At 40.6% G+C, this 15,453-nt stretch overlaps 1 long non-coding RNA gene across 1 annotated transcript; it reads right to left on the bottom strand.

Moving 5' to 3' along the window:
* Positions 1-9,703: 9,703 nt before the first annotated feature.
* Positions 9,704-15,452, bottom strand: LOC132577243 (uncharacterized). The gene is made up of 3 exons (XR_009555813.1): positions 15,305-15,452; positions 13,544-13,615; positions 9,704-10,162 (listed from the first exon to the last, which is right to left on the bottom strand). It is a non-coding gene; the product is annotated as an uncharacterized LOC132577243 (long non-coding RNA).
* Between the last annotated feature and the right edge of the window lies 1 nt (position 15,453).

Genomic DNA, 15,453 nt, shown 5'->3' with positions numbered 1-15,453 from the left:
TACTGAAACTGAGTTTTGGCTCAGTGGTGAGCATCTGGTTTGCATACAGAAGATCCAGGTTATATACTTGGAATCTTCACTTTTAAAAGAAGCATCCAAGCAAAACATCTGCTTGAAAGCCTAGAGAACTGCTACTTGTTAAAAACACACAGTACTGGCCTTAGATCAAGATGGGTAGCCATATTAGTCTATCTGTAGCAGTAGAAAAGAGCAAGAATTAAGCATTACCTCAACAAAATCTGTGGTAGGGTATGAGCTTTCCCAAGTCACTGCTAACTTCTTCAGATATAGCTAGAATGTAAGTCCATCTGTCTTATGTATTGGAAAGTGAAGTGATTTCAGATGCCGAATTGCAACTAACTCCACCTCTTTTGTGCGGCAAACAAGATCCTCTAAAAATCGTTTTCTGTTTGTTGTGCGAAAAAGACGAAGTGAGTTGCACTCACAGGGCAGATAGTGTGAAATCTGATGGAAGCCCCGCAGAGAAGAGGAGCGTGAGAGCAGCATAGGCTAGTGGGGCATCAGTCTGAAGTGAGCTGACCATTGCATTTAAAGGGACCACATTCCTTCTAAATGCCTTCCCTCCCCTGGAAATGTGAGGATGTGGGCACTTTTTGAGGCTCAAAGAACTGTACCCTCTGGTCCAATCTTTTTGAAACGGGGGGGGGGGGGGGTTGAGGAGAGACATCAGCAGCTATGCTGAAAATTTGCTGCCTCAAAAAATGGGGGCCCCCAGAGCCCCAGTTACCAACCCCCAGTTGGGGCAGAGGGATCCCCTGGTTTGAAGCCTCTCCCCCCATTTCAGGGCTATCAGAAAATGGTGGGGGGAATGGCCACTGGGTGCTCCATCATACCCTATGGAGACCATTCCTTCTAAATGCCTTCCCTCCACTGGAAATGTGAGGATGTGGGCACCTTTTGAGGGCCTCAAAGAACTGTACCCTCTGGTCCAATCTTTTTGAAATTGGGGGGGGGGTTTGAGGAGAGGCACCAGCAGCTATGCTGAAAATTTGCTGCCTCAAAAAATGGAGGCCCCCAGAGCCCCAGTTACCCATGGATCAATTCTCCATTATACCCTATGGGGAATGGTCTCCATAGGGTATGATGGAGCACCCAGTGGCCATTCCCCCCACCATTTTCTGATAGCCCTGAAATGGGGGAGAGAGGCTTCAAACCAGGGGATCCCTCTGCCCCAACTGGGGGTTGGTAACCCTAGCTCATCCCTTAATGCAAGGCAAACCTGCAAATGCCCCTGGAGCTAAAGATGCATTTAAAATTCTGCTGCCAGAAAAATTCAATCTTGCCTGCTCTATCTATTTAAGAAGATCTGAGCCACATCACCTAAGTCAATGAGCGCTTATCATGTCTAAGGATCAAATATCTAGTACTGAGACTGCAAATCTTTCATAGACAAACAAGTCACAATTTTTTTTTCAAACATACAGCAACTTGATGGCTAAAAATGTAATGCAAAGGAAATTCAGAATCAGAGCAAATGAAGAACATATTTGGAGATTTTAGAAAAAACGAACTTTGGCAGCTGCATTCTGTGAGCATCAGTAATACTATTTGAGTAAGGCTGACAGATCCCATTGTCTTCAGAAAAGATATTTGGAATCTACCACTTTTAGAGGATGTTGGATTTTTAAAACATTTAAAAGATTTTAAAATTGCTATTAAAATTTGTAACAATGGAAACTCTCATACTGGATAAATTTCTTGTGCTCAATGTAGGTTGGATCTAGGTAGCATTTTGCTTAAAGATAAAGGTAGTCCCCTGTGCAAGCACCAGTCGTTTTCGACTCTGGGGTGATGTTGCTTTCACAATGTTTTCACGGCAGACTTTTTACAGGGTGGTTTGCCATTGCCTTCCCCAAGCATTTTGGGGAATTTTGCTTAATCTCACCCAATTACCCTCCTTACTAAAGGTCCCCCATTCCACAAGGTCCCATGATCCCCAGAATAGACTTTTATTGGTCAAAGGAACCCTCTTTTTTCACCAATGGAAAGGCTGGTTGAATCTAATCCAATATGTGACATTTTATTTTCTTTTTTCTAACAAGACACACTGCAAATAAATATTTAACTAGGCAATTGCCTAGGGCGCCAGCCTTCTGGAGGCACTGAAATCAGGCACCTCCATGTGACTTGGTGATGTCATCAATGGGGAGGGGGTGTGCGCCAGAAGTTGGCCTTGCCTAGGGTGCCAGACAGTCTAGGGCTGGCTCTGATTACTGCAAACAGCCATTTGAAACTAGGAACTGAGAAGTCTTGCTTTTTAAAATGCAATGCATACTTAAATCTTGCTCACTTTATTCATCTAAAAGGAATAAAATAACAGTAGTGGTGTGAATAGGATTATAGCCATTCCTGGAGCTGATCTGTATTATTCGTATTTGCAGAGAACTTCTGCCAATACAAGATTAAACTGATCTCTGATTGAGAAAATCTTAAATAAAGGAAAGATAAAGGAAGAATAACAGCAGGAAAAGAGGAGTAGAACACATGAATGAATTTTCTCTTTGAGAAAACTGCCTGTTATGTGATAGGCCGTAGTGATGCAAATTAGGAAGGATGGAGGAAAGTCCTTTGTGGCATCAGCCTATTGTTGCCCTTAAATGAATGCTGGATTTACAGCATCTATGTCTTAGGCCTAGTTTCTTTCACTGCCACTAGTATGTGGCAAATGTGCGTGTGGGTTGGGTAGGATTCTACCCACTAATTCTACCTTGAAAATGCTCTCAGACACTATATTCTCGCTGAAGTGGCAGACACATGGTCAAGGTATTCTTGCCAGTATAATCTGCAGTCTCAGCCATACACTTGCAAGAAACTTATGGAACTGTTATTCCATTCCCCCCACCTTTGCTTCCTACCCTCTCCCCTTACTACTCTCACACTCTTTCTCCCTCCTGTTCTTACTCTCTCTCCTCCATGCCTGTTACTTCCTCTTTCTTTTTGCCCCCTCAACCCTCACTCTTTGTTTTTCTTTCTAACCACCTCATCAATCTTTCTGCCCCATCACTCTCCCAGACTCCTTCCTGCTCCCCACCCACACACCCCAGCAGCAACGGCAGCAGTGGCTCTCCAGGAATAACAACCAATTTCCTTACTACAGAGATCAATTCTCCAATTAGGGTTGTCAGCTCCAAGTTGGGAAATTCCTAGAGATTTTGTGGTGGAGCTTTGGGAGGTTCAGGGAAGTAAGCAACATCAGCATGATATAATGCCATTGACTCAACCCTCTAAAACAGCCATTTTCTTCAGAGGAACAGATCTCTGTCATCTGAAAAGCAGTTGTAATTATGGGTGATCTCCACCCCCCACATGGAGGTTAGGAACCCTAATTCCCCTGGAGGGAATGGCTGCTTTGGAGGATGGAGTCTATGGTATTATGCCCTTCTGAGGTTCCTCCACTCCTCACACCCCACCCTCCCCAGTCCCCACACCCAAATCTCCAGGAATTTTCTAACCTGGGTTGGCAACCAAATCTCCTTCCTATCCAGCAGCCAACCTACCTTTATCTCCTTCTTTGCCTTAAGCTCCCCCCTCCCCAGCAGCCTCTGCCTAGGAAAGATCTTTCTTGTTCACTGCTCCAGTCACTGAATTTAAGTATCCAAAAGATATCCTGACCACTGTGAACTATGGTGAAAACCAGTGTCCCCTCTAAGCTGAGTCAGTGTGAGCTAGCTCACAGATTTTTTAGCCTCCAGCTCACACATTTTTGTTTTAGCTCAGGAAGGATGACCCCAGAACACACTAATTTATGCAGTAGCTCATAATTTTAATGCTAGTAGCTCACAACTTTAATACTATAGGCTCACAAAGTAGAGTTTTTGCTCACAAGACTCTACAGCTTAGAGGGTACATTGGTGAAAACCAAGGCTGACTGTGAAAAGCTCCAAGAGGTCCTTCACAGACTGAGTGAGTGGGTGACAATATGGCAAATGAAGTTAAGTGTAAAGTGATGCATTTTGGGACAAAAAAAAAATCCCAACTCGAATATAGACTAATGGGCTCTGAACTCACTGAGACTGAGAGGGAAAAAGATCTTGGGGTCATAGTGGATAGTTCAATTGTGTCAACCCAGTGTGCTGCAGCAATTAAAAATTCTGTTAGAGGTTATTAGGAAGGGGACTGAAAATAAAATGGCCAGTATTGTAATGTCCCTGTATAACTCTATGGTGTGGCCTCGTTAGGAATACTGTGTACACTTCTGCTCACCATATCTCAAAAAGGACACTGCAGAGCTGGAAAATGTACACAGGAGGCCAACCAAGATGAAGAGGGGGTTGGAGCACTTTCCCTCTGAGGAAAGGCTGAAGAGTCTGGGACTTTTCAGTTTAGGAAAAAAGATGAGTAAGGGGGACATGATAGAGGTTTATAAGTTGACAAAGAGAAATTTTTTTCTCCCAAAGTACTAGAATTCAGAGGCATCCAAGAAAGCTGATGGGCAGTAGGTTCAGGATCGGGATGGACAAAAGGAAATACTTCTTTACACAAGGAGTGATTAAAATGTGGAATTTGCTGCCAAAGGGTATAATGATGGCTACAAGAATAAACGGTTTAAAAGGGGGATTACATAGATGAATGGAGGATAAGTCATATCAATGGCTACTAGCTATAGTGATTGAGGGAAACATCTGACTCCCAGAGCCAGCAGGCAACATCAGGGGAAGGCCTCAGCCTCTATGCCGTTGTTGGCCATCCAGAGGAACTGTTTGGCCACTGTGAGACAGGATGCTGGACTAGATGGACCACTGGTGTGATCCAGCAGAACTCTTCTTATGTCCTTATAAACTTATATCTGTACATATAACTAAGATGTAATAGCAACTATCTATTGGAAAGCTATTATTTTCAAATCTTTAGTATAGATGCCCTTTTCCATATTTCACTCACAGATACTTCAGTGCACAGATAAAAGGATTTCCTGTCAAAACTGCACTTTAAAACACTTTCTGCCAAGTATACTCATTGCAGCTTCCGGTGCTTGGTGCCCTTTTCACTGTGTGTGTAAAACTCTCTAAATGAAACAACAGTGGTGAGAATTAATGTGCTTGTGGTTGTCGTCTGGGTCAGAGAGGATAAAGTTCACTGCCAAATCAGCCTTTGAAGTTTGAACAATACTGGCATTGTCCCAGATACACTGCCACAGGGGAAAGAATGCTCATTTGGAGTTCTTAGAAGAACTAAGAACCAGAGGGTAAAATAAATAAATCAGCAGGGAAGACGTATTACTCCTGCCATAGAGCAACACATTTTAATTCTTAAATATTACTTCTGAATGATTTCTCTTCTTGCTGATTCCTACACAACATCAGTCATATAGTTCTGGATAAATCTGTACAAACCAATATCAATATACATCTTGTGTCCACATGATTTCTACACAAGGCTGCAGTGGAGTCACACAACCGAGCTTATTTCATACAACTAATGATTACATGGGCTTCTTGCATGTAGAGAATCATCTCCATGTAGCTGTTGTTGCTACTGCAAATACAGAGGCATTAACAATGGCAATGGAACGTCTACACAAAAGTTTTCCTCCCACTTTCCTTGGAAAGCTTTATTTCTACTTCCTTTACATCAGCAAAAAAAAAGTGCCAGCAATTGACAAATCATATTATAACAACAGTATACTGTTCTATTGGAACAATGGTCTATTGCAACAATCCAGCCAGCTTTCCATTGGTGAGAGCCAGTTTGGTGTAGTGGTTAAGTGTGCAGACTCTTATCTGGGAGAACCGGGTTTGATTCTCCACTCCTCCACTTGCAGCTGCTGGAATGGCCTTGGGTCAGCCATAGCTCTGGCAGAGGTTGTCCTTGAAAGGGCAGCTGCTGTGAGACCCCTCAGCCCCACCCACCTCACAGGGTGTCTGTTGTGGGGAAGGGAGATAAAGGAGATTGTAAGCCGCTCTGAGACTCTGAGATTCAGAGTGGAGGGTGGGATATAAATCCAGTATCATCTTCTTCTCACTTCAGGTTTAGTGAAAACAGATAAAGTCGTACTTGGCAATTAAAAGCCCATCTTTTTGCTCTTTGGTGGAAGCCTAACTTTGTGACTGCATTGATTATAAAATAATGATTAAAGTGCCATGTGATTACTTTGCAGTTCAGTAAGTCTCTGCAATGATACCAACAGACTAAATATTAATATGGATATAGCTTGAGAGCCCTGATTAACGTCTTTCAAAAACAAATTATCCTCTCTTAGCTAGGATGATACTCCTCTTATCTTTATGGCCTGTCACTTAAAGACATTTTATATGTTAATCCCTGCTGTTAGGGTAAATTTACACATTCAGGGTTGTAATGAAATGGGTTTGGGTTCCCTAGACCCAGCCTGAGCTCCTCTCTGAGCCATTTCCTCATGTCTAAACAGTGCTGAGGGGAGATTTTTGGAAATAGCTCCCCCAGTGCTATTTCAGCATGGGAAAAGGGCTCTGGGGCAAGGGGAGGTATGAGCCCTTTCTTCTCCCACAGCAGTTTGTTCAAGCTTGTCTGGACTCACCATTATTTTTTTAAAAGCAATTCCCCACAGCAAGGAACCTGAGCTGGAACCTGGGACCCAACTTGTTAAAAGCTCAAATGTGTAGGCTGGTCCTCTCTTTGTCCTGTTGGGGGCAGGATTTCTGCAGAAGATTAGTTACATCATCTATCTACAGTATTTTTCAAGAGCACGGGGTGGTGTAAATAATTCTCCCTTTCCCCTTTTAACTTCAGAACGGCCCTTTGATGTAGGTTAGGCAGAGAGAGGAGGATAGTGAATCACCCAACAAACTTAATAGCAGAGCAGAGATTTGAATACAGAGGATCTCACAGATCCTAGTTTGACTCTCTAACCCAGGGTTGCCCAAACTTATGGAACCTGTGGATGCATTCCAAATTCTGAGAAAGGGGGAAATATAAAATGGTTGCTGTGGGAATGATGTCACTCATGAAATGCTGGGAAGCCCCAAGCCAAGCATCCTTCTATAAAGCAGATCTCTGTAGATGCAAGGTGAGGGCATCTCGGCTGTTCTGAAGCAGTTCTTCCACCAAGGCGGAAGAGGAAAGTTGGGATCAGCACTTTACATTTATTTGTTATGAGTTTTCAATTCTATATTGTTTTCATTTGTAACCTGCTGAGTCTGGTCTCAGAGAAAGGTGGGTTAAATATGATATCAATAAGTTAATTAAGTCAGTCATCATTGGGGAAGAGGTATCTGGTTTCAGTTTCCAAAGAAAGGAAAGGATTTACTCCCTTCATGGCCACAGGGAGAAAGTATCAGGTGCAGAGGCATAAATCTGTGCCTGTGGCCAAGCTGAGGCTACACAGCTGAGATGTACTTGCCCAAGAAAGCCTCAGTGCTTGGCTAGTCAATCAGCTGGTAGGGAGTGACCGGAAGCTCTGTGTTTTGCTTTAATTAATCTTCCACTCAAGATGCTTAAGAAAGTGGCTGCCGGAAATTTATCAGCAGATGTTATCCTCGGGTGGGGGTGGGGGAGGTCACTTCTCTAATCACTGCACCACTTTGTCCTTCTGTGTCTTTCATCCTTTCATCTTCACTTTGGATACTTGGAAGAAAAAGAATGGCAGATATTATCAGTGTCACTGCTATCATAGCCAGAGTTACACCCTGCTAAGCCATTGAGGGTGTAACTCAGCTTATGCTAGCACGGTATGGTAGCAATCCTAAGGAGTTCTACTCAGAAGCAGATCCTATGTTATTCAATGGGGCTTATTCATAAGGCAGTGCCCCCCCAATGAATAACGTGGAACTTGGTTCTCGATAGACCTGCTTGGTATTGCTTTCTATGACACCTAGTCCCTAATGTTATGTTTTGGATATTTTTAAAACCTGAGGAGAAGAACTATGTCCAGTAAAACTTATGGTCTGCCAGTGATGACTTTCTGATGGGGAAATGTTGTCAGTTTCCACTGGCTTGCTGTTATAGATCAAAGCCTGGATTACTGGATTCTTAATGTGCCACTATCTATACCAAGTGCAGAGTTCTGTCAATGCTCCAAAAAATGGTTTAACCAGCTTACACAATATTTATTTTAACTATGTCCCTGTTATCTGCCTATACTTTGTGTGTGTTTTAATTTAAATTAGATTATGCTTGGAAAAATACAAGCCAATAACATTATTAGATATGAACAATTAAGACATTCAAACAAAAAATTAAAACCTGAAAAGCAAATGTGCTGTTGGGGCAACTGACTCCCATTTATTCAGGCAATTGATGGGAAATTAGTGCTGAAAGCAAGGAAAATACAACCAAAAACAGTTCGCTCCATATACATTATTTAATGCTTGGTACACTAGGAAGATTCATGCACAGAAGATGGTGTGAATCCAGAGGCAACTGAAGTAACTATCATCTTACATGCAGATGACAGTGTAGATTCCCACTGAGAGCTACTAAGCTCTGAGTAAGCATGCTTAGACGCAAGTTCTGAGAACACTTTGCTGGAAGTAAGCCCTATTGGATAAAATGGGACTTACTTCCAAATAGCCTTGCTTAGTATTGCTCCAACAGGATTCTACTGAAAAAATATAGTAGCAAAACATGCTGTAAGACAACACAATTTCAATAAATTAAGCAAGGTTGTATATGACAAAGGGAGACAGGCATTTAAAAAAACCCATTAAAATGGTTTTCTGGTCTGCCTGTCCAAGGCACTGTCTAAATTAGTGCATGCAGTTATAATACATTCACAGTGAAATTAATATAGCCATATATGTGATGTCATTACATTTCAGTTACCCTTGAAAAAATATAGTTTGTTTGTAGTTAACTGCATTGTAATTATGGCATAACTCTTGGCACAGTCTGCAATTTTTCCACGTGTCACTTATTAGAAGTTGACCTAAAGAAGAGTGTGATTTAAACAGAAAAATGGAGTTCTCTGTACTGCGCTTTAAGTGAAAACTATACTTGCAAAACAAAGGCCTGTCAGATCTCATACTAGAAAGGCAGCACATTTGGTTTCATTTAGCGTTGGCCTACATCTTTTTGCAATCATTTTTATGGCAGGTTTTACAGTGCCAGATAGGTATAAAATGTTGTAGTGAAATCCCAGGGTGGCTATTGCTCCTGGATTGCCTGAATACTGCACTCAGACTTCACCATCCAATATCCAACACACATATGGAGTTCACCTGCCTTCCATCTTTTCCTTATTCATTGGCATGGAAGAATGCGATCAACACATGTTTGTTCCTCAGAACAGAAACAAAATCACAGCTGGAGCAAAGGCCTGGAATTTAGAGCACAATCAAATAGCAGTTTGAAATTATTTTCAGTTGGTCTTTGAAGAGGTACCATTCCCTCCCGCACCAATGTTAACTTCAGAAAGCCAGATGTACTGAATATATAGCTGGTTCCAGTCAGCAAAACCTCCAAACAGGTAGTAATGAAAGTATTTAAACTGTCTAGGCTAAAGTCTCTGGCTAGGATCCAAACAATGTTTGTTATATCCAAAGCTTGCAAATGCCCATGTTGTGTTGTTGTTGTTTTTAAAAAAAACAGTTTTGATTCTTTCAACAGTAAATCCTCACCTCTTAGCAGAAGCTGCTCTGGAAATTCCCCTCAGTTTCAACTGCAGCCTGTCATGAGGTCTAGGACAGCGGTTGTTTGACAAATTCAAGTCTGTGATGTGGAGATGCTAGAACACGGTAATGTGTATCTTTAGAAAAAGCTTCAATTATTTATTCCTACATTTTATTTTATTTATTTTATATAATTCATAATACCCCACCTGTCTGCCCCCATAAAGACTACCAAGGTCATCGACAGATTAGAAGTATACATAATAAAACCACATAGAACCATTAAAACTAACAAAATGAATTATTAAAACAATTAAAACCAGAGCTAAAATATATACACAGAGATATAAGAACAACAATTAAAACACTGGGCAGGAGCAGAGATCGCTGATGAAATGCCAAATGAAACAAAAAGTCTTATCCTGTTAGGGGAATATGGCAACAGAAGTCTTCCTTGGGAGAAAGTTCCAGGCTTTTGGGGCCAAGACTGAGAAGACCTTCTTCTGGGTTGCTGCCCCCACCTAACATACTTGAAGCAAAGTCTCAGAAGATGACTGCAGTGCTGGATAGGTTCATAAGGGAGTAGGCAGTCCTTCAGGTATGTTGACTCTATAGGGCTTTGAAGGTATCATATCATGCTGTTGTTGAAGGCATAGAACAAACCAGGCTGGTTTATTTCTTGTCAGCTGATGGCATTAATTAATGGAACTAATCATGTTGTTGTTGTTATACTCTGTAACTAGAGTTGTATCAATGTATTTTTAGATGAAGAGGTACAAGAACTCTTGCCATGGGCTCTAACAGAAAACACTAAGAGGCTTTCACATGTCCCTCCTCACAAAACTTAAGGTTTATATATTTATGTCCCTAACCTCACAAAACTTAAGGTCTATATATTTATGGGTTCTACATAAGAGAACATAAGAGAAGCCATGTTGGATCAGGCCAATGGCCCATCCATTCCAACATTCTGTATCACACGGTGGCCAATACACACACACTCTCTCACTGTGGCTAATAGCCACTGATGGACCTCTGCTCCATATTTTTATCCAATCTCCTCTTGAAGCTGGCTATGCTTGTAGCCGCCACCACCTCCTGTGGCAGTGAATTCCACATATTAATCACCCTTTGGGTGAAGAAGTACTTCCTTTTATCTGGTTTAACCTGACTGCTCAGCAATTTCATTGAATGCCCACGAGTTCTTGTATTATGAAAAGGGAGAAAAGGACTTCTTTCTCTACTTTCTCCATCCCATGCATAATCTTGTAAACCTCTATCATGTCACCCCGCAATCAACGTTTCTCCAAGCTAAAGAGCCCCAAGCGTTTTAACCTTTCTTCATAGAGAAAGTGTTCCAAACCTTTAATCATTCTAGTTGCACTTTTCTGGACTTTTTCCAATGCTATAATATTCTTTTTGAGGTGCGGTGACCAGAATTGCACACAGTACTCCTAATGAGACCGCACCATCGATTTATACATCGATTTATTCATATTGGGAACCAGATGGTCTTTTGATAATGCTCAATGGCTACACTAAGCAATATACTTAATTTACAGCTCATCTTTTCTCTAAAGATCAAAACAGTTAACAAAAAATGTAACTTTAAAAATTATCACAACCATACATCATGGTAATTCACATTTTACACATAGGGAACTAACTGCTCAAGCAATTTCATAGCTAAACTAGGATAGAACCCTGGATCTCTTAGAAGCGGCTGCACTTTGCTTCCCAGAATTCTCTGATGCCGGAAATGGAATTGAATTCCATAGATTTGAAAGACAGAGATGATTGTATTTGAGTTTCCAATTTAAATGAGGTCACCTTCAAAGTGTTCAGCTTTGTATGGATTGTTCTGTCATATATACTTCAAACTCAGGCTTTAGCTATCCAAAAACAATGAAAGACAACTTTACTATAATGAAAATAGCTTTGAAGGCTCCTACGACTTCACATTTTTCACTGATATGTTTTTATTCTAAACCAGAAGCACAACCATATAACACGATCCCTTCTTCCACAGTCAGCAAGACAGCTATAAAATTACCTTGTCTTACTAGACAGTCCTAAAAATAGAATACAAATCCCCTCTTCATCATTTCAGTAGGTATATATATATATGTATTGGGAAGGCTGAATATCCAGGAGGAAGCGATTCAGTTACTGTGTAGGGACTTCTACTATATTAATTTCAGCTAACACTATCAGAGATGTGTAGTTTGAGATAATATTTCTCTCTATATAAAGTTTCCATCTACAGGGAGATAAAAGTAGCAAGTTATTAACTGAAGGAAGTACTAAATCACAATATGGCATCTTAAAAATATAAAAGTAAATGAACTCATAGTATCTATGTTAATGAGAAAAATATCTACTTCTTTTAAGTTATGCTAGGTGATTATAATATTTGCACTAATCCAGTTGTCAGAAGTGTGTAATTCATATTTGCAAATATACATGTACCTCACAGCAAACAGCACACCCAGACATTTTCTCTATATATGTGAATATACAAAGCTTCCTTCTGTCTACCTCAGTTTTATCTACTCTAGCTGTCAACACACTCCAGGGTTTCTGGAGGAGAATGTTCCCTTCTAGTACTACTATACAAGATCCTTTAAGTGGAGATAGAAGGGACTGAACTTGGGATCTTCTAAATGAATATGCTGTATCACTAAGCCTCTCATATAGACCAGCAGAGGACCCTAATGTATGTGAGAAAATGTACCACATTAATGGGGGGGGGGGGGACAATTTATTGGATCTTATGCTCAGGTGTGAGTGCTACATGCACACCCACTCATGGAACATAAAATATGGCAATAATAAAACCAATATTCTGTTTCCAAAAAGAGCCAGTCTGATGCCGCTGGAAGCTCACAAGCTGGACATGAAAGCAATAGTTATGTAATTTGTTCATAGCACCAGGCACTCAAAAATTCACTGGCTTTGAACATGGATGTTCTACTTAGCTATCATGGCTAACTAATGTTGGACATTAACAGATAGTGGAGATTTGCTATCTGTCAGTGAAAATGAAAAACCAGCTGGGTACTAGCCTGTTTGAGAACTTTACATCTCTAGAGAGCTTTACTTCTCTAGAGTGTGCCTGACTACAGCAGTAATCTGCCCTATAGTAACCTGCTGTGCTGTGCTCACAGAGAGGTCCAGGAAATAGCATCTGGTCCTCAACAAATATACTGCTTGGTGGGGAAAAGACAAACTTCTGTTAAGAAAGCAAGCCATATCATGTTATATGGAACACACTGAGACTACATTTTCTGACCTTTTTAAAACTGGCAATTACATTTTGTTAACATTTAAACTATTTTGCATTACATTTAAAATTATCTCTATTTTCTCTACTGACTAGAATACTGGTAGTATCCAATATATTACCCAACAATAGCTCATTAACATTCCATATGGCAACAGCAACAATGGTGGCATGGAAGAAACTTTTTCTCAGCTTCAGTTTTTATTTCTTGCTGAGAAAATGCTTTAGCACTGCACTAATCATATCTCTCACTTAAAAAAAAAAGTTTAGTGCAACACTGGCACTTAAACCCTAGTCGGAAGTTTAGTCTCACACACATCAGGAATGTCCTGACTACTTCCATACCATGTGGATCAAATGACAAACTAGCATCTCCTATTGGAAAAAAGTAACCAAACACTCAGAGGAAATGCGTTAGCTGCTCCTCAATATGACAGTGCATATCTATTTCAAAATCAACTTTGTTACTTGATACTTTATTCTGTTGATATTTTAACTAGGTCATCCTATTTGCAAGTACTTCAAAATGCATACCCTCTTATAATGCCTGCTACTTATCTGCTTAAGTTGAGGGCATCAGCAATTATCCATTATTCACTCAAGACTACATGCCTGTTAACCCCCATTAAAATTCTGCTTAGTAGGCATTCCTACTAGAGAAATGTTGCTTGCAAGCAAGTTCCTAGAATGTGCAATGGTAATATATGCAGCTCACCATAAAGAATAGTCTTTTGGGTCTGGTCACATGATCAAAGCAGGACAAACTTTATCCTCTTCCACCTTTGGCCTGCAGTAAAGTTGAGAGGATACATTTCACTAGAAGTCCATACCTTGACCTGTTTCCTATGGCCAGTCTTTATTTGAGAATTGTGACACAAACACCTTGCTCCAGGGAAACAAGAAATGTATTATTTGACTGTAATGGAAGACAAAAAGGTCAGAAGGTGACAGGGGTGGGGCAAAGACGGGTGGGGCAAAAGACCTATTGCGGTGGGTAGCAAAGCCTCAGAGGTCAAAAATCGTTATATGCATGTACTTAGTAGATGTCATCACCAGCTCCTTCACTGGGTTCTATTAGCCACTCAATAGCTATGCTTCTGCATGTGACCCCAGCAGTTATGTCAGCACCCCCTGACCTGTAAGAGTGCCATTTCCAAGAACACTAGGTGGCAGCTGTCACCCACTCTGCAAGATATCATTAGAGTTGATATTCAGCGTACACAACAGTAGAACAGCTCAAGATATGAATACTGAATATACATGGGGGTTATTGTGAAATGGGAAGAGGAATAATGGGGTAAAAAGCACTTAATTTTCCATGGCAAGAAGCAGAAGGGAACAATAGTGAAATCAGAGATCAGCCTTCTGACTGGATGGAGGTCTGCCAGAAGCATTCGTGACAAGGGAAAATTTCCAAATGAGAAAAGGAGTTGAATGCTTAAAGCAGACACATGTTAGTTATTCTTCATTACGTAACTAGAAGTTAAGTAGAGATAAATGGCAAAATGAAACATAAGAAGCTGTTAATTAAAGGCTGAAGTCACTGGGGTCTTTTTTTTTTTTTAAGGAACATGGCAGGAGGGTAGGACAAAAAAGCTTTCTGACTGATCTGAAATACTCTGAACAATGCTCTCTGTGTGTGAAGACTGGCAGTGTAATCATAAGTATACTTAGAAGTAGAGTTCAATGGGATTTACTCCCAAATAAGTTTTTAAAATTAATTGCCCTGCTCTTGCACTCTCAGAGAACTCCCTCTCACCCCCTACCAGTGAAAAAAGAGGACCTGGCAACCCTGATGTCCCTCCATCCACAGACTCCACCCCAAATCTACAAGCATTTTCCAACCTGGAGTTGGCAACCCTAACACCTCTTCAGAAATTTGGCACAAGTTGTATTTCATGAACCTGATGTGGCAAATACAGGCTTGGTATGAGAACCCAAGATGAGGGGAGGGAGGGTGCAGAGGCCAACAAAATGCAGACATGGGCATGGCAATATAGAACCACATTCATTGATCACTGGACAAAGCAGAATGAACACTGATTTGGTTATAGCATAGTATAACAAAAGAAACTCTCAAGTCCTTTTCAATTCTGCAAAGGAACTAATTTGCAGCATTAATGAAAACTTGTATTTTCTGCTTCGTCAAAATAACAAATACTAGCTGTGTCTTAGTAGGTGTGCATATGTTTACTGTGTAGAGTATTTATTGTATTATCCTTTTTGTTTTTAATTTTGCTATTGTTTTAGTTTTGCTTAATCTCAGTCAAATGAATTTATTAAGATTTACTACCTGATTTTCGCTCTTCAAGCTCTCTAAACGACTTATAGAGAATGAATGAATGATTAATAATATAATTACTGTTCTAAGGTTTGGATAAAGTTGTTTCATTCATGACAACTATTTCTAACGCGTTTGTATGAACCTCCAACAAAACTGCTTTAAAACAATAAGTGCATGTGTTTAGATACATACTTTATAAGTATATACTTTAGTTTCCTCTCGTCCTCAACAATAGCTAGTAGCGCCGGAACGAGAACGGTCGCGTCGTTTTTCCTTTACTATTTGATGTTCCGTATTGGTAGGGACGTACTGGCAATTTTCTTCAGTCGCTAGTACTGGCA

The sequence above is a fragment of the Heteronotia binoei genome, chromosome 9 (genome assembly GCF_032191835.1).
Source record: "Heteronotia binoei isolate CCM8104 ecotype False Entrance Well chromosome 9, APGP_CSIRO_Hbin_v1, whole genome shotgun sequence".
Classification (NCBI taxonomy): domain Eukaryota; kingdom Metazoa; phylum Chordata; class Lepidosauria; order Squamata; family Gekkonidae; genus Heteronotia; species Heteronotia binoei.
Note: the sequence above shows the minus strand (reverse complement) of the source record. Positions and strands in the feature narration are given on the sequence as shown.